Genomic DNA, 17657 nt, shown 5'->3' on the forward strand with positions numbered 1-17657 from the left:
CGTGGCTCCGTGCGCCGGCCGGCCGGGCCCCGCTCTCCCTGTCCCGGGGAGCGTCCGAGGCCTCTCACAGCCGCGGAGCTGAGACGGCCGCCGAGCGTCGCGCCTTCGTGGGAGGCCGACGAGGGGCTTTCCCGCGCCCGGGTCTCCCCGCGCCCGCCTCCTCCTGCCGGTGCGGACCCACCCTCACGAACCGGGCAATGGTTCGTGCTGCGCTGCTGCGGCTCAGAGCTGAGAATCTCGCATCCTCAAGGCCCTGAATAACGTGCGCGTCACTCAGAGCCTGGGTTCCAGAGATCTGGGTGTTTCCGCTCTTATTTCTTGTGTGGATTAAAATTTTTACAAGGTGCGGAGTTGAGCCCCAGCACCATCAATAAGGGGAAAAAGAGTGTTTACAATGGACCTTCCCCCCCAAAATAGACCTTTCAGTATAGTACTGCTAGAGTCCTCTAAGGGTTAATCAATTATCTACTAGACGTAATAGCACGTGAAGCTTTATTTTATTAATATAGCAAACAGGTACCTGGAAAGGGGGCCCAAAAGATATGAAGCTGCAAGAATGCAGACATTCTGTAGTTAAAATTTATTTTTATCCGAGTAATAACTGCACTTCAGGTAGCGTTAGGCAACTTGCCACTATCGTAACAAATTCTTCAGACGGAACAGCTTGAAAAGAGGCAGGCTTCCCTGCGCCCGCAGCTCCACGGGTTTCCGGCCAGGGTTGCTTAGCCCCGCTGCTGCTGGGCCTGCGGCGCCTCGCGGTGGACAGTGGGAGGGGGAGAAAGCGAGCGGGGGAGGAGAGAGGGGAGTGGGGAGAGGAAGCGGGGGAGACACGACCGAGACAGACGCACAGACAGAGACGGACGCACAGACAGAGAGGCGGGAGGCCCGCAGCCACCTTGAACACTGTCTCTGCTGAACTAAACCCCCGGATGCCCCGACGCCTCAAGGCTCCTATTACACGACAGCCGCGCCCGCTCCCAGCCTTTAGCAAGGGGTGCCCACCCAGACTGTAGGAAAGAGTAAAGCAGAAAGAAGGCCGGTGCTGTAAGGCCTCACCCAGCTCGTCCGCGGCTTCTTATTTCCCAGCCCTGCACCCACAGAAGATTGCTCAGCGCTTTTCCATTTCCCTTAACGTGTGTATCTGTGCTTCTGAATAATATGATTATCGTTCTCACCTTTATACTTTTTTTTTAATACATCATTTTTTATTTTTAGTTTTGGTACTGGGAATTTAACTCGGGACCTTGGGCTTGCCAGGCAGGCACTTATGCCACTGAGCTGCACCCCCAGCACCCCACCTTTATACTTAATTGATTCATTCCCCCTTCTCTAAATAAGTACAAAACTTTTTCTTCAGTACTGGGGATTGAACACAAGGCCTTTGTACTTTTAATTTTAGTTTTTATTTTTAAAATTAATTTTATTGGTAACTTTTTTCTTTTGAAGACAGCATCTCGCTGTGTAGCTGAGGCTGGCCTCGAACTTGAAGTGATCCTCCTGCCTCAGCCTCTCAAATCCTGGAATTACAAGTGTGGGCCACCACGCCCAGCGCTATTGGTGCACCTTTGATATACATAATGGTCACATTCATCATAGGGATTTGTACCTGTATTTGATATGTCTTGATTTTTTTTTCTTTTTTTTGTTTTTTTGAGACAGGGTCTCACTATGCAGTTCAGGCTGGCCTCGAGCTCACTTTGTACCCCAGGCTGTTCTCGAACTCACAACAATCCTCCTGCCTCAGCCTCCTGAGTGCTGAGATTACAGGTGTGCGCCACCACGCCCGGCTCTTGTTCCCCCCCCCATTCCCTTACACGTTCTTCAGCCCCTCTTTCGCTCCTTATTTACATGTTTCCATTTTTTCCTTCTACTCTTTTTGTTTCTTTTCCCTCCCATCCCTGCCCCTTCCCATTTGAACATTTTCTTTCCACTTACCAATATCTGTCCTCCATTTTGTTCCTTATTTACCCTTTCAGTTTCTCACACCAGAGAAACAATGCAATATTTAAACATGTGTCTAATTTATTTCACTTAAGAGTATGGTCTCAAGGTGCATCCACTCAGCTAGAAATGTCTCAGGTTTATCCTTCTTTATGGCCTTTATGAGCTACATGAGCAGCCTTCTTGCACTTTTTTAAGACAGGATTTTGTTAGATCGCTAGGTGCCCAGGCTGGGCTCAAACTTGCAATCCTTGTGCTTTAGCCTCCTAGAATGGTGGGATTACATCACCCTCTATTACTTGATAAATAAATAGTGTTCATTGCAGATATATAATCCTGTAGTTCTCCTGGAATTAATAATTACTTCATTTTTTTATTTGTCTAGTTTTTTGTATCTATCATTTTGCATGCTCACAAAAGTTAATCTCTCCTTTTTCTTGCATGTATAGTACCTCTGAGATAGAGTTGTTCAGGGAAACAGAACTGATCGGACGTGTGTGTGTGTGTGTGTGTGTGTGTGTGTGTACAGGAAGCAGGGAGAGGTTCATTTGAAGGAACTGCTCACGTGCTTTAGGGAAAGGCTAACATCTGCAGGCAGCCAAGGGGCCTGGAGACCCAGGAAGGAGCTGCTCTTACAGGTCACGTCCAGTCTGGAGGCAGAATCCCCATGCCATAAGGTTTTCGATTGACTGGATGAGACCACCTATATTACGGAGAATAATTTGCTTGATCAAAAGTCTACTGATTTAAATATTAATCTTGGGGCTGGGGATTTAGCTCAGCGGCACAGTGCCTGCCTGGCAAGCACGAGGTCATGAGTTTGATTCCTGGTACCGGAAAAAAAAAAAAAAAAATTAATCTTGCTGGGCATGGTGATGCACACCTGTAATCCTAGCACTTGGGAGGCTGAGGCAGGAGGATTGTTGCACCTTCGTGACCAGCCTGTGCTACAAAGTGAGCTCAAGGCCAGCCTGAACTGCATAGAGAGACCCTGCTTCAAAAAGATTAAATAAATAAATAAATAAATATTAATCTTATCTAAACGAGTAACAGCTAGACTGGTGGTTGACCAGATACCCATGAATCACCCCTTGCCCTAGGTGAGCTCACACATAGAATTAAGCGCCATCATTGACCCTAGATCATGTGTTCACAGATCGGGCCTTGTGTGCCTGCCCGGCTGGGGTATCCCAGCGCCACTGTCCCGGGCTTGCCTGCCCTGTGGTCCTGGATCCTTCCTCTTTATTCAGTGGCCCAGATTTCAGTGGAAGATGTTCTCCCATAGCTTCTGGTGTGCAGAAAGTAAACTTCCAAAGCCTGGCATGTGTATAAATGTTTTGTTCTCTTCCCACACATGACTGATATGGATCCTGTGGAGTCATGGCTGCTTCCGACATCTCCAGGGGAGGGAGGGTTTTCCCTTGGAATTTTGCACTCTTTACTCCATTGTCTTTGGTTCTTCAGAGTTGGGACAATGCAGTGAAATTCTCATTTCCTATCTTTGCACTTTTCCTCTGGAAGTTTAAGTGTTTTCCCAAGTTGATTCCCAGTGCACGCAAAGTTCACGCGGTGTGTCCAGGGCTGCCCTCTCTGCCCTCACACTGGTGAGCACACACGAGAATTTTTTGTGTGGAATTTCCTGTCCTTCAACTCTGGGGAATGTTCTTGGGTCACTTTGTTAATTTTCTCTTTCCCACTTTTAATTATTATTTCTAGCAGCTTTTAATTTTACTTGGGGGGATATGCTCTGACCCTCTACTTATTTCCTGTTTTTGTTCTCTGATTTTTTTTCCTTTTTCTTTTTTTTTCATCTCTTTGAGACAGGGTCTTGCTCTGCAGTTCAGGCAGCCTTGAGCTCACTTTGTAGCCCAGGCTGGCCTTAAACTCATGGCCATCCTCCTGCCTCAGCTCCAAGCGCTGGAATTATAGGCATGCACCACCACTCCTGGCTCTCTTTGACTTTCTCTTTAGCTTTCTGATTAGTAGATTTCTTTGACTTCTGTTTTCCTTCTTAGAAGAGTGTTTCATTTTAAATAGTTATCTTTGCAATTCCCAGAGTCGTGGCTTGTTTTCTTTTTCTTTTTTTTTTTTTTTTTTTTTTGTCTTTTTGAGACAGGGTCTCACTATGCAGTTCAGGCTGGCCTTGAGCTCACTCTGTAGCTCAGGCTGGCCTCGAACTCACAACGATCCTCCTGTCTCAGCCTCCCGAGTAGGATTACAGGCATAAAGGGATTTTTTTTTTTTTTTTTGGTGTCAGGAATCGAACTCAGGACCTTGCTCTTGCCAGGCAAGCATTTGTGCCCCTGAGCTATATCCCTGGCCCTTCTTGGCTTGTTTTCGATGATTTCCCCCGTGTCTCTGTTCCGCTCCCATGAACCTCAGTGGCATAACGGCAGCATCTTCCTGTGTGTCTCCTGTCCTGGTTGGTTGGTTTACACCTCCCCCTCTGGTGCTGGAGGCTTCCCCCAGGTGCTGAATCACCCCTGATGGGTCCTTACTTAGGAGTGAGGACACTGGGAGCTCCGTTTCGGACTTGCCCCCTGGTGAGCTCCCTGTTCGGGGATCTGTCAGTGAGCTTCCTTTCGCACTGAAGACCCGCGCTTATCCGCACTCCTTTGTAGGACGCTCAGTGTCTGTGCACAGGAAGGCTCACCCGTGTCCTACGCCCAGAAGTGGGGTCCAAGCGTCAGCTTCACCTCTGACCTTCTGAGGTCTGGACGAGGAGGAAGTCGGCTGAGGCCCCACAGACCCTCAGACGTCCATGGCATGGTGCTGACTTCAGTCTGGTTCTCACCCCAGCCTCCCCTGCTCCCTGTGTCCTCTGCGGATCCAGAGGTCTGGTTATTCAGTTTCCCAAAAGAGCACTGGCAGACCTGCTGGGTGGGGATGGAGTCCTGGCTGGTGTGTAGGTGCGGACACCCACATGCTCAGTTCTCCCGGCTCCAGCCAGGGCTCCCGCGCGCACGTGCGTGTGTGTAGTGTGGGACTGAACCTTGGACCTTCTCACAAGGCCCTTCTCACAAGTTGCTAGGTTGGCCGGGCTGAGCTGGAAGTTACGATCCTCCTGCCTCAGCCTCTCAGACTGCTAGGATTACAGGAGTGCACCAGGACAACCAACTTCAACCAGTGCTTCTGTTCTGCCCCCATCCGGCCCTCCTGGTGCCTGGGGTGTTGGGGTGCTAATCCCACAAACCCAAGGCTTTCCTGTCTTCCCTGGGCCCCTCAACTGGGGCTGCCCATTCTCACCAGCTAAATTGGTTCCTTGACGTCAATTTTGTCCTCCAGAACTTCACTGAAATCTCTGTCCACTGTGGCCTCCTTGCCTCCTCTCTCAGCACCACTGTAAATTATTTTACAGTTACTCTAGCAGTTTTTCAAAAAGAGGGGAAACAAATGTGCGAAGGTAGCAATCCCCCCCTCCCCAATATTAGAGAATAAATTCAAGGACACTAATACTGAGCTAGACTCCCAGCCCTTTTTATTTTCAGACAAGGTCTTATTAAATTGCCCAGGGGGGGCCTAGAACCTGTGATCCTCCTGCCTCAGCCTCCTGAGTAGCTGGGATTACAAGTGTGTGCCACGGGCCTCACCCACTTTATTTTCTGAACATGGTTGTTAGCAGCCCTGATCTCACACAGACAACCTTCACATTCGGAAACTAATAGGAAAAACTGCTCTCAGGAGAAACTGTCAAAAAATCAAATGCATATACTTAAACCAGGAGTGGTGGCACATACCTGTAGTCCTAGGTACAGGGGAGGCTGAGGCAGGAAGATGGCAAGTTCTAGGCCAGTTTGGGCAAGTCAGTGAAACCCCTGCCTCAAAATGGAAAGTAAAAAGGGCTGGGGGTGTAACTCAGTGATAGAGTACCCCTGGCTTCAGTCCCCACAACTAAAAAAGGGTCTCACCATTGTACTTATGAGGGACCTCAGGGGCTCATTCACAACTTCTGAGAGATGACGGGACACAGGGACAGAGGGATGGTGCTAAACAACCCTGGCAGTGTCCCTGATCCCTCACTGGCTGTTGATGAGCCAGTGACCGAGAGTCTCAACCTTCTGCCCCGCCTTTGCGCCCTGTTTTGTTTTTTGAGAGAGGGTCTTTCTATGTGGTTCAGGCTGGCTTCCAACTCGAAATCCTCCTGCCTCAGCCTCTAGAGTGCTGAGAGTATAGGTGTGCACCACTGCATCTGGCTTCAGGTCATGTCTCTGTATAACTCCACAAACATTTGCCTTGCTCATCTCGTGAGGCTGTCGCAAGCTGAAGAAGATATTTCTGAACTGCACACTATGCTGGTTTATCTGTGTATAAGTTAATGGAATTTCCAGAAACTTTTCCAGGTGCTACGTGGAATGTGAGGTTGAAAGTAGGACCATCGCTGGCCTTATGAAACTTACGATTTAGTGATATCGCTAGAGAACAGATGAAAACAACAAAGACAAAAATTTTGCTTCTCCCTCACCGTGGAATTTGTTTGTCGGACTTGAAACAACTCAGCACATATTTCCCTGATGTCTGTCTACCGCCGTTAGCTCTGTTTTTCTTTTGTCGTTGCGTGTGAGAAGCATCTCTCCTGGATGGTATTCCCAGCAGTATCCGGGAGCTGCTCCTGGGGCTGGCGCACAGCTCCACGCCAGAGCCCGCCCTTAGCACGGGCAACAACCTGGGCTCAATCCCAGCACCGCCCCCCAGAACACTAAGCCTGCAAATGAAGGTTCAAATGGCTGGGACGCCCTGAGGACCCCTCAGATATCTTCCCTGGGTGGGTGGACAGAGAGAATTCGGTGCACAGTAGGTGGGGTGTTTCATTCAGACCTACAAGCCGGGGCCGCGGGTCCATGCTGCGGCACGGACGGACACTGAGGCTCTGTGCCGGGAGGAGACAAATGCTGCGCGGTCGCGCTGCTCCGAGGCACCCAGGCTGCCTCACAGGAGAGAGGAGGGTGAGGGTTGTCAAAAGCTGCGGGAGGAAGGGGTCGGCACTTACTGGGCGCGGCTGGAGTTTTGCACGATGAGTTTTGGAGACTGGCGGGCCTATATGAAGGTTGCACAACAGTTGAATGCGCTTAATGTTATTGGACTGTAGCCTTAAAATGGCTCAAAGGGTACATTTCATGGTGTGCATGTTTTACTACAGTATGAAAGGAAAAAGCTTCAGTGCACATAAATGTTCCGATCCAGGACACACTCGGAGCTCCGAGCAAGAGTGTGCGCTGCTCCCCAGCCTCCCTGTAGGCTGCGTGGCAGGAGGGACCCCGACGCTCCTCCGGCTGACGGGCTGAAGTCGCTGGATTTGCACACAGCAAGTTCTCAAGTAATTTCAAACCTGAAGTTGTTTCAAGGCTGAGTTTACTGGGGACAACTTGAAGGAGCTAAAGGAAACATGACTACAATGGCTCTCAAGAAAGAGAAAGAACCTTAAGCTCCAAGTACATCATATTAGGGAAAATACAGGGGTCTAAGGGCCCATCCCTCAAAAGGGTGGGGGTGTAGCTCGATGGAAGAGTGCTCACCCAGCACGCACAGGACCCTGGGTTCCGTGCCCAGCGCTCCAGAACCAAAGCAAGACGCAAGGAGAAAACACAAAAGAAGAGTCCACTTCACCCGAGTTGTACTCCAGCCTTCTAAATCATTGGGATTTTTGGTAAATGACAGCCCTGTTGCTGGCAGGGATCTTGGGCAATCATCAGTTCAGTTTGTGCCTTCGGGTAGGTGAGATACCCGTGCTGCAGACCAGGGCTCCGCTGCCTGAAGAGGTGGAGAAATGCACCTCCAGTCACACAGCGAGCAGAAGGGTGTGGTCGAGACCGCAGCCCCCGCCTCCGGCCCCTCTGCCCTGCCTCGCGCTCTGTCAGGTGGAGCTTCTCTGGGCCCGCACTCTCTACCATAAACTAGCATTGAAGTATCAGCTTTGCTCAAGATTGTGCAAAGGGTCTTTGAGTATTCCAGGCAGCTGCTTATCTGGATGAAGGTGTGTGTTCACAAAGCTTCGACAAGGGAGCTGCGATGGTTATCTGGAAGCAAGTCCTGGACTCAGAGTCTAAAGACAGGGATCCGAGCATGTGATCTCGATAAACTGATGTGCTTCTCTGAACCTCGGTTTCTTTGTCTGTTTAAAGACATGCCAAGCTAGGCATGGTGGCGCACGCCTGTAATCTCAGCACTCAGGAGGCTGAGGCAGGAAGATCGTTGCGAGTTGGAGACCAGCCTGGGCTACTAAGTGAGCTCAAGGCCAGCCTGAGCTGCATAACTAGAGCTTGTCTCAGAAAGACAAAAATAAATAAATAAATAAAATTATTAAAGACATGCCAGACTCAGAGTGTTTCTGCAAGAGTTAAATGAGATGTGTGAATGTCTTTGGTGTAGTATAAAGCAGGGATGTGGTCCAGAGAGTCTTGGGGGTCCCCGGGACCCTTTTAGGGTGTGTTTAACACCAAAATTACCTTCATGCTCATTCTAAGATGTCTCTTGCCCCTGTCACTGTAAGTCTGTCACAGTATACGGTGGGGTTTCCCAGAGAGAGGACAGACACATGGTGCTGCTAACAGACCAAATGTACAAGGAGACAGGGTGGGTCAGGAGATTTGCAAAATGTTAAGCAATATTACTCTTATCAAGTATTTTTTTTTTCTTGAGGATATTTGTTATTCAGCAAAATGTTATTTATGTTAAAACATAATGAGTCAGCTGGGTGTGGTGGTACATACCTGTAATCCCAGCACTCAGGAAGCTGAGGCAGGAGGACCGTGAATTCAAGACCAGCCTGGGCAACTTGGTGAATTCCAGACCAGCCTGGACTACAGAGTGAGATTTTTGTCTGAAAAATGAAAGAGGGAGGGAAAGAGAGAAGAAAGAAAGAAAGAAAGAAAGAAAGAGAAAGAAAGAAAGAAAGAAAGAAAAAGAAAGAAAGAAAGAGAAAGAAAGAAAGAAAGAAAGAAAGAAAGAAAGAAAGAAAGAAAGAAGGGAAGAAAAAGAGAGAGAGTTAGGGATTGTTGTTGTTCTTTTACATTAACAATTTTTTGTTTTTGAGACAAGGTTTTGATATGTAGTTGAAGCTCACCCTGAGCTCACCATACAGTCCAGACTGGCCTTGAGCTCACAGCAATCCTCTTGCCTCAGCCTCCTGAGTGCTAGGATTACAGGCATGCGCTACCACACCTGGCTAGATTAACAGTTGTTAAAGTTATATTTTTTCAAGCTGGGCACGTGTCTGTAAATCCAGCACTCTGGGAGGTTGATGCAGGAGGATGGCAAATTGGACCCCAGCCTGGGCAATTTAACAAGACCCTCTCTCAAAATAAAAAATACAGATCAGGCCTGGGATAGGGTCAGCACCAGCTCTGACTCACTGCTTCTTTGCATTATTTTTATCTCAATTTAATTAACTTCCACTCTGATCTTCATAATTTCTTTTCTTCTCCTAGTTCCAGATTTGAGTTATTTTTGTTTTTCTAGGACCCTGAGACGCACCATTAGGTTATTTACCTGGGATTCCTCTGCGACTTTTCCAAGTGCATTCACAGCTCCAAACCTTCCTAGACTGCTTTCAGCGCGTCCCGCGGGTTTTGGTGTGCCGTGTTTCCACTCTTGTTTTGTCCTGGGAACTTTTTTTATTTCTCCTGTGTTTCTTCTGTGATCCATCGCTTAGTCAATACTGTATTCTTTAATCTGCACATGTTTGTGCAGTTTCTGCGACTTCTTCTGCTGTTGATTTCTAGCTTCATTCCTCTACGATCTGATAGCATGCATGGGATTATTTCAATTCTTTTGTATTTTTTAAAGCATGCTTTATGGCCTCAGATATGGCCTATTTTAGAAAAAGTTCTGAGTGCTGCTGAAAAAAATGTGTATTCTGTGTTGCTGATGGAACACTCTATACCTATTAAGTCCATTTGTTCAGTGGTGCAATTGGACTCTAATGTTTCTTTGTCGATTTTCTGTTTGGTTGAGCTGTCTAATTGTGAGAATGTGGTAATGACGTCCCTCAATATGAGTGTACTGGATCTGTCTTCCATGCCTACCAGTTTTTGCTTTATCCATTAGGATACACCAACATTCACTGGGTAGGTATTTTAATTGTTATCCCTCCTGTTGAATTGTTCCCTTTACCAGTATGTAGGGACCGTCTTTGCTTTTTTGATCAGTTTTGGATTGAAATCTAGTGTGTCTAAAAACAAGGTAACTATTTTTGCTTGTTTTCAGGCTCTAGTTGAATGGAGCATTGCTTTCCATCCTTTGACTTTTAGTCTATGTATTTCCTTTTGATGAGGTGTGTCTCCCATAGGCAGTAGTATATGGTTGCATTTTGTTTTTTGATCCAACTTGCCAGTCTGTGTCTCTTGACTGGGACCTTGAAACCACTGATGCTGAGCTATATTAATAAGGTGTTTATTGAATCTTGTCATTGTATTACTTTTCCAGTGCCGACTCCTTTGTTTACTTTTTTTCCTTTTGTTTAACTGCTCTCCAGATCGATGTATCATTTCCTTCGGGCTCTTTGGTGTTGGTAGGCTTCCTGTCTCTGTCTAGAATTCCTGCAGTATTTTCTTTTTTTTTTTATTTTAAAGAGAATAGCAAAAAAAAAGAAGAAAAGAACAATAGCAAAATACAAACAAAACAAAACAAGAACATTAAAAATGACACGGGATTTCAAACACCTGAAGTATTTTCCACAGTGCTGGCTCAGTGGGCAGGTGCTTCTTTGGGATTTCTTTGTAGTGGAAAGTCTTCAGTTCTTGATTCACTTTGTCTTTTTTTTTTTTTTTTTTTTTTTTTTTGAGACAGAGTCTCCCTGTGCAGATCAGCCTGGCCTTGAGCTCACTTTGTAGCTCAGGCTGGTCTTGAACTTGCAAGGATCCTCCTGTCTCAGCCTCCCGAGTGCTGGGATTACAGGCATGCGCCACCACGCCTGGCTCTTGATTAACTTTGATGATTAATTTTGCAGGATACAAACAGCTAGCTTGATAATTTTCTTCTAGAACTTGAGAAACTTAGCTCCAAGCTGTCCTGGCCTTTAAGGTTTGCACTGAGAAATCCACAGTTACTCAGAGAGACTTGTCTGTACAGATTCCACACTGTTTTCCTCTGAAAGCTTTTAGTGTTCTCTCCTCTTGTTGAATTCCTAGAATTTTTATTATGTTGTATTATAGAGAGGTTCTTTTCTGGGGCTGGGGATTTAGCTCAGCGAAACAGCGCCTGCTGGCAAGCACAAGGTCGTGCGTTTGATTCCCGGTACTGGAAAAAAAGAGAGAGAGAGAGAGAGAGGTTCTTTTCTGATCATGGCTATATGGTGTTCTATATGCCTCTTATACTGGGATATTGAATTCTTTCCCTAGATTTGGGAAATTTTCTGTTACAATTTCAGTGAATAAATTTTTTATACCTTTTGAGTCATCTTCTAACTTTTCCTTCACTCCTATAATTCTGAGGTTGGTTTTTTTGAACTGGCTAGCAGCTGTTAAATACAGCTCTCATGGTATCTTGTCAGTTTTCGGATATCACTGAGTTGGTGATCTATATCCACCTTGTCTTCTATTTCTGACACTCTGACCTCAAATACTGGTCAAGTTTGACACTTACGTTTTCTTTGAACTTTTTCGTGTATCTCTGCTTGTTTTCTCATCATACTTTCTAATTCTTTACTGAAGTGGTCATTTATATTTTGTACTGTCTTTTAACTCAATTAGTTTTTTCTTTAAGATTGTTGACAATTTTATTGGTAAAATCCTTTATCTTTTTAATTAAACCCTTTTTGAACTCCTTAAATATCTTCTTTTATCTCTTCAATTTTTTTTTTTTTTTTTTTTTTTTTTTGTCTTTTTGAGACAAGAGTTTTTCTACGCAGTTCAGGCTGGCCTTGAGCTCACTTTGTACCCCAGGCTGGCCTCAGACTTGGAACAATCCTCCTGACTCAGCCTCCCAAGTGCTGGGATTACAAGTGTGAGCCATACCTGGCTCTCTTCAAACATTGTGACTGCTATGTTTTTGAGTTCTTTGCCTGTAGATTCCTCTACTTCAGTCTGTGGGATCAGCTCTGAGGAGTTAGTTTTTTTCTTTTTTCTTTTTTTTTCTCTTTTGAGACAGGATCTTGCTGTGTAATTCAGGCTGGACTTGAACTCACTATGTAGCCCAGGTTGGCCTGAAACTCCCGGCAATCCTCCCCAGATGCCGGACCTGCAGGTGTGCACCACCACACCTGGTGAGTTGGGAGTTTTGGAGCATTTTGTCTTGTTTCTCGTGTTTCCAATATTTATGTGCTATGGGTTAAAAATCAGAAAACTGTCCTGACTGCAGAGACCTCTTTGTTCAGATTCTGTCCCCCTGCAATCTGTCCTCAGTGTTGGTTATGTTTTGGTGTTTATACTCCTCTTCTAACCTGTTACCTAAGACAAAAACAAACCCATTATCCTTGAACATAAACAATATTTGTATTCAAAATTACCAGGGGTGGGTACCTCACGTCCTCACAGAAATGGTAGGACCATAATCTTGTTTAGGGTCATCATGGTTTTTTTGGTTTTTTTTCACTGTACTGGGAATTGGACTCAGGACTTTGTGCATGCTAGGCAAATGCTCTACCACTGAGTCACATCCCCAGCTCTTTTTACTTTTTCTTTTGAGATAGCATCTTGCTCCATTGCCCAGACTGGCCTTGACTTTGTGATCTTCCTGCCTCAGCCTCTGGAGAAGGAAAGATCACAGGCATGCACATAAAGGACTGGCTCGATCATTGTTCTTAAATCCAGAAAGTTAATGTTGATTTAATTGCAAAATTACTTTAGAAGTAAAATTATTCTCTCCATTTTGATTTTAGCCACTTTTTTTTTTTTTTTTTTTTTTTTTTAAAGAGAATTAAGAGCTGGGCATGGTGGTGCACACCTGTAATCCCAGTACTCGGGAAGCTGAGGCAGGAGGATCATTGCAAGTTCGAGGCCAGCCTGGGCTACAAAGTGAGCCGAAGGCCAGCCTGAACTATATAGCAAGACCCTGTCTCAAAAAGACCAAAAAAAAAAGAAACCATTAAAAACAATACAGAATTTCAAAACAAGGTGATAGGAAATCAACAGTGGTTGTTATATTGCATATTGTTGTCTTCAAAGTAGTTGAAGAGGGGCTGGGGATTTAGTTCAGCGGCACAGCGCCTGTCCAACAAACAGGCAAGTGCAAGGTCGTGAGTTCGATCCCCGGTACTGGAAAAAAGAAAAGAAAAAACACACAAAAAAACGAGTGAAGTAGTTGAAGATTAACAGATATAGTTGTTCAGATATAGGTATGCACAACTGGTCAAAAAAATTAAGCACTAACTGTTCCTTTCAATAAACCAATAGACATCTGCAGTGCAATTATCTTAGCTATCCTGTGTGTGTATATATATATAATTTTTCCCTTCTTTCTTGTCTCCTTTCCCTCATCTCAATTGTTCTTCCCTTTTGAGCAGGTTTTTTCCCTTTCACGATATCTAGTGTACATTTTGGATCTTATTTACTCTTTCAGCTACTTACACTAGGGAGATAATACGATGTTTACACATGCTGGTCTGATTTGTTTCACTTACGAGTACGGTCTCTAGTTGCATCCATTTACCTATAAAAGACTTGAGTTCTTCTTTCTTTATAGCCGAGTAATACTCCATTGTATAAAAATACCACATCTTTTCTATCCATTCCTCAATTGATGGGCATTTGGGTTGTTTCCAAGATTTACATGAAAAATTGTGCTGCTATAAGCACGGGTGCACATATGTCACTGTGAAATGATGTTTTCAATTCTTTGGAAAAATACCCAGAGGGGGAATGGCTGGTGGAATGGGAGCTCGAATCCTAGTTTTTTGAGGACTCTCCACACTGATTTCCACAGTGGCTGCACCAGTCTGCACTCCCAGGAACAGTGGAGAAGGGCTCCTTTCTCCCCACAGCCTTTAGACACATTCTTATCAATCTATTTCTTGACTTACAGCACAGAGCATAAACAGCACAATACTCTAAGAACCTCGGAATAATCTACAGCTAGCAATCTGAGAGCTTGTTTGTTTTTCATTTTTTACCCTTTTTAGGGGTTGACAGTTGTTGTTTTGATATTGTGTACACATATGTTAGTCATAGTTCCTATCACTAAAATAATTCATGTGTCTTATAACTATTCCTCTCATTTTTTACTTCCGTGGTACTGAGGATTGAACCCAAGTCCACACCCATGCCAGGTGGGTGCTCTACCCCTGAGCTACATTCCCAGCACTCAAGTCTTATAATTAAAGTAGACTATTTTTAAACTTCACACTATTTTCCAAAGAGCTTCCCCCCCGACATCAGCCGGGGACCTCGGTGTCACAAGGTCGGCCTGGCCTGCTGGAACTCAGGCCGTGGGGTGCCGTCCTCTCTCAGGACGGAGGATGAAGCTGGGCCTTAGAACTGAACGCAGGTTGTACAGCACGCGGAGAAATTCCACATAAGAGGCACAAGCCGCTTACGACTTGAGAAACCCTGCGGGAGAAGCCCCAAGTTCTGCTTTGCACGGCCCAGAGGAGTGATCTCTGCACGGCCCTCGACCCCCTGCTCGGCCACGCAGGCCTGGGTGTGTCCACCGGGCTGCCTGCGGCCCCCTCTGTCCCGCACGCTGGGCCCAGGCAGACATCACAAAGCACTGATTGTGAGGGGTGTCAGACAAGTACCTGAAACGCGCCTTGTGGGAGCATAAAAGAAAGCGGCTTCTTCTGGAGTGAGGGCTGGGGTCAGACTTGGTGAGGAGGCGGGAGAGGCGGAGACACCCAGTTCCAAGGTAGAAAGCATAAAAGGTCCTGGGGCCCCCTGTGGGTGAAAGGACACGGACACGCGCCCGCCCTGTCCAGACCTCCGCCTCCTGTGCGCTCCCCGCGGCTCCGCGCTCAGCTCCTGCTCTGTCGGCAGATAGCCATCAGGAGGGCGGAGGTCAGTGTACGATTTGGCATTTGAGATGAAAGTGCCATACCTCACCTCTAATTTGGAAAATTCCGAGGAGAGACAGGTCAGGCTTGGTTCCATGCCAAAAGGGACAGAGGGTAGCATTTTCCTAAAAAATGGCCAGGTAAGGAGGCAGGTGATAGTCCAGGGGAGTCAGAATGTTAGAGTTATTCTACAGTGAAGGAAATGATTTTAAACAGCAGTTTTTTCCCTCTACATTTCTCCTTTGACCAAGGTCAGTGTGCCGATGCGAGGAGCTGTATTTAACAATCTCAGAGGATCAAGAATTACCTTTCTGTGCCTCGGTTTCCTTTTTTTTTTTTTTTTTTTTTGTCTTTTTGAGACAGGGTCTTGCTACGCAGTTCAGGCTGGCCTTGAACTCACTTGGTAGCCCAGGCTGGTCTCGAACTCACAATAATCCTCCTGCCTCAGCCTCCCAAGTGCTGGGATTACAGGCATGTGCCATCATGCCCAGCTTCCTCTTAATAATTTATACTGCCGGGCATGGGGGTGCACGCCTGTAATCCCAGCACTCGGGGGACTAAAGCAGGAGGATCGTTGTGAGTTCGAGATCATCCTGGGCTACAAAGTGAGCTCAAGGCCAGCCTGAACTGCATAGTGAGACTCTGTATCAAAGAGACAAAAAAAAAGAAATTATAAATAATATCGCTCACTAATACTACATTTCATGCTGTGGCAGTGAGGATTGTTTTTGGGAGAATGCTAGCACACAGAATGAATTGAAAGTCCACAGGAGAGGGACCAAGCAGGGCCTAAGCCCTGGAGCCCCACTAAGATAGGACAGATGATAGGATAGCCAGGGCTGTTTCTGTGGACGCAGCCCTCTCATGAGGTGCAGTGAGACGTCCGATGGCTCTGAACTGGAGGCCACATGGAAACTGAGGCAAACCCGTCAGCACTGAGGGTCGGGGCAGTGTCCTGAGCCTGTGGCACTGTGACCCCATTCTCCATGCGTAGCTTCATCTGAACGTTCAGAAATGTGGAGGTGGCAGGTACCAGCTGACACCATGGTGAGGATGTCGGCGGCACATTCAGTGCCTGGGACAGCTCTACAGAAAGATTTAACTGCCCAAAATTGCCCAAACCATCACTGCTGATGGAAAGAAACAGAACGACCCCAGTCGGCCAGCCCAGAGTCACAGGACTGAGGAACTGAGGGCCCGTGGCTGGGGTCAGTCATCAAGCAATGGGGCCCCCGGCTGCCTGGCTCAAGGGGCGCTCCTGCCGCCAAGAGATGCGCGGGGCCCTGCGTGCGGATGCAGCGAGGCGCTCCGCGGGACACCTGACACAGTTTAACCGGGGGCAGCTGCCGTGATCATTGTAATCAGTAACACTGACCGCCGGTGGGGACTTCAGATTTGACACGCCGGAACCTCAGCTTAAAGAAAGAAAAGTGTCATTACAGCTCTGGCAGTGAGGCCACACAGCCGCTCCCTGGCAGAACCCAGAGTGTCTTTCTGCGTGAAGACCGGGAGGAGCGGGGCAAAGACAAGCTCAGCGCGGAGGAATGGCATTCCAGCTGGCAAGCCGAGGCGCATACTCGCCAAGAATGAGAGGCAGTGGTGTGCGCAGCAGGGTCCCTGAGCAAAGCCGCTCTGCACCGGCTTCCGCGTGGAGGCAAAGCGAAACTCTGAAAGGCCGGGACTGAAACGTTCATCGTGGGAGTCGGGAGACGCCAGTACGAACTTCACAAAACATTAATTTATCCTGAATTAACCAAAAACCCTTAGTCCTTAGCGATATGAGACTGTGTAAAAGTCAGAGTTCATAGTTCTGGAACTCTGCAGAACTTGCCCGGCTGCTGGTGACGACCCCTGACGTTACCACTGACCCCAAGCCTCTTCCCCTCCTTGACACTATTTTTCCTGATTGTTCCTCAGAGGCTGAGCACCCCTTTGGGGAACGGTTTCCCCTGCTTCTTCTCCTTCACCTGCAGACAGCGTCCAACCACGCGTGACACTTTGGAATTGGGATTGTGGAGCATCTTTATTCGTCTTTTATCCTAGACTGAACTTTACTTCGCTTTGTTTTTTCTTTTCTCATCTTTCTTTTTGTGTTTTTGAGACAGGGTCTCACTATGCAGTTCAGGCTGGTCTTGAAGCCACTCTGTAACCCAGGCTGGTCTCGAACTCACAACGATCCTCCCGAGTGCCGGGATTACAGGGGTGCCCCGCACGCCCGGCTTGCTTGTTCTTTAGACAGGGTCTCACTGTGCAGTCAAGGCTGGCCTTGGAGTCTCCAGGTAGCCCTGGCCCTGGGCCTAGAACTCGCGTCCTGCTGCCTCAGCCTCTCGCGTGCTGGGATTACAGGAAGGCCGCGCCAGGGTTCACTTGAACCAAACTTCCTAATTCTCCAGAGCCTAGCAGGCTGCATGGAACACAGCGGGGAGCTGAGCTGGCGTCGGGCCCTGAAGAAAGGTGTCCGCGGAAGGAGAGCCGCGCTCGAGCTCCCGAGGAGGCCGGGTTGCGTGATTTGGGGAAGGAACCCTGGACTCCATAGGGCGTTACCGTCGAGGGAGCCGGGCACTTTGAGTTTCTGGCTCCAAGGGCCACTCCGCGGTCGGCGCCGCCGTGCCGCCCCGGCTCCTGCTCTCCGTGCGGTGCTGGGGGGACCCGGGAGCCCCGGGGGCGCGGGCCGCACGCTCGGCCCTTCCTCGTCTTTACCCTGGACGGAGTCCCGCCACGCTGCCCGGGCTGGGCCAGAACGCGCCACCGCCTGCTTCAGCCTCCCGCGGAGCCAGGGCTCCAGGCCGCGCCCCCG

The 17657-nt window shown here is 47.7% G+C and overlaps 1 protein-coding gene across 2 annotated transcripts in view; it reads left to right on the plus strand.

Annotated features, from left to right (window-relative positions):
- Nucleotides 1-17657, plus strand: part of Gcm1 (glial cells missing homolog 1 (Drosophila)) — a 44397-nt gene that overhangs the window by 8178 nt on the left and 18562 nt on the right. Inside the window, exon 1 of one of the 2 annotated variants that reach the window (XM_005377608.2) lies at nt 14674-14864. The exons of the other annotated variant lie outside the window; for it this stretch is intronic. The gene's annotated coding sequence lies outside the window, so the exon portion shown is untranslated. Of the gene's footprint in view, nt 1-14673; nt 14865-17657 lie in introns of those variants that run through there. 2 annotated transcript variants of the gene reach the window in all.

The sequence above is a fragment of the Chinchilla lanigera genome, unplaced genomic scaffold (genome assembly GCF_000276665.1).
Source record: "Chinchilla lanigera isolate Chin_1 unplaced genomic scaffold, ChiLan1.0 scaffold00010, whole genome shotgun sequence".
In the NCBI taxonomy this organism is placed as follows: Eukaryota; Metazoa; Chordata; class Mammalia; order Rodentia; family Chinchillidae; genus Chinchilla; species Chinchilla lanigera.